Source organism: Sorex araneus, chromosome 2 (genome assembly GCF_027595985.1).
Source record: "Sorex araneus isolate mSorAra2 chromosome 2, mSorAra2.pri, whole genome shotgun sequence".
NCBI classification, from domain to species: Eukaryota; Metazoa; Chordata; class Mammalia; order Eulipotyphla; family Soricidae; genus Sorex; species Sorex araneus.
Window position 1 is genome coordinate 377,284,073 of NC_073303.1, and position 1,901 is coordinate 377,285,973.

Below are 1,901 nucleotides of genomic sequence, written 5' to 3' on the forward strand. Positions count from 1 at the left end.
CTGTTCCAATCCTGTAGTTAGCCCATGTATTATGAATTACTATCCATACATTTAAGAGTTCACCCATAGGCTCTCATTCCTGTTTCATTGATTTGAGGATCTATCTTTGTTCTTATACCACATGGTTTTTACTAGTATTGATTTCTAGTATACAATTGTATTTCATTTAAGTTCAATTCCTCCATGATTTTATAGCACGGTGGGTAGGGCATTTGCCTTGCACATGGCTGACCTGGGTTCAATTTGTCTTTCCTTCTCAGAGAGCCCAGCAGGCTACCAAGTGTATCCTATCTGCATGGCAGAGCCTGGCACGCTACCTGTGGTGTATTCGATATGCCAAAACAGTAATGACAAGTCTCACAATGGAGACATCACTGGTGCCCACTCAAACAAATTGATGAACAATGGGACGACAGTGCAGACATTGCAGTACAGGATCATTTCAGCTATTATGAATGTTTCATAATTCCACACAAATTTCAGAAGTTTTTGTTCAAGTACCTGTCCTTGATGTCTAATGAAATTTTGGTAGACATTAATAAAGTACCTCATATAAGACAGCCATTTTATCAATGTCAGTACTTTCAGTCCATAAATAAGAAATATTTTTCTATTTCCTGTGTTTTATATCTCTCAAAAGAAATCTATAATTTTCATTGGATACATTTTTTTTACTTGTCCATTTTTATTTTGGAACAAGAGCACTGTAACAGCTACCAGAGAGTAGGGAGTCCAGACCCCTCCAAAGTTGAGCAGGGGTGGCAGTTACCCTACCACCCCAGCACCTCCCAGAAAGGCTAATTTTTCTTTAGTTCAGTTCCTTGAGTTCACTTGGCACTTTAGGATAAGAGACCAATGAAGGCAGCGTGAGGAAAGACGGGCCCAGATTTATCAGGATACCCACTCTGTCAACTGCTTTAGTTCTTCATCTTCATCTGCTTTGGAAGCTGGTTCAGCCGGAAGACTACAATTTGGAACATCGGGTAGCTTGACTGACAGTTCTTCTTCCTTGTTACCCACATTTAACAACTCCTGGTCCAATACTTCCTGATCCAGCAATTCTAGCTCCTCCAACAGTTCGTCCTCATCCACATCTCCAAAGCCCACAGGCCGAGAAATGGCATCTGAGATCTGCTGGGCCACTTCCTGTTGCTCTGTGATGTCAGCCGTTAGTTCATCCACCGTCTCAATGTCCATGTCCTAGTAGGCCTTCTTCATGCCTTTGGCAGCAAGTTCCATGGTACGAAGGACTTTGGTGTTGGTGGTGGCATTTTCAATGGCCTCACGCTGAAACTCCAGGGTAGATAATGTCCCATCAGTTTGTGCCAGCTGCTGTTCCAAACTTTTCTTCCTCCGAAGAGCCTGCAGGGCAGCTCTCTTATTCTTGGTCCCATGCTTCTTGGCTGTCTGTAGTTCCTGTTGAATCTTCTGCTCCAGGAACTCCTGTTTCTTGATCAGAATCTCCTCTGTCTCCTTCAGTTTCTGAATTGCCTCTTCTGGGGTTGGCCCTTTCTCTTTCTTTCCCCTCCTGAAGAGCCGGCAGAGACCAATCATCGCGACCTCACCTCTCCCGCCACTGCCCACGGCCTTGAATACATCTTTAACCTTCTTTGTTATATGATGTCCTAGATACTTCAGTTTGGGGACATAATTGTAAATTGGCTAACATTTTTACATTCTACATCATAGCAGATAAGCGGAGAATGCAATGGACTTCTTAGCATTGACTGTGGAACCTGCATGTTTACAGCACAGGTTTATTGTTTCCAGTTTTTCCATGGAGATGCTAGACAAAGTGAGAGACATTCACAGGGATGAACGGAAGATGGAGCGAAAAATTGGGATTTGTTGAACCTCATGGTAGTTGCTGACAGTTTTCAGTTTTATAGACATCCCTAGAC

At 43.0% G+C, this 1,901-nt stretch overlaps 1 pseudogene; it reads right to left on the bottom strand.

The window, feature by feature from the left end:
* Positions 1–783: 783 nt before the first annotated feature.
* LOC101557232 (charged multivesicular body protein 4a-like) lies at positions 784–1,593 on the bottom strand (annotated as a pseudogene).
* Positions 1,594–1,901: the final 308 nt, after the last annotated feature.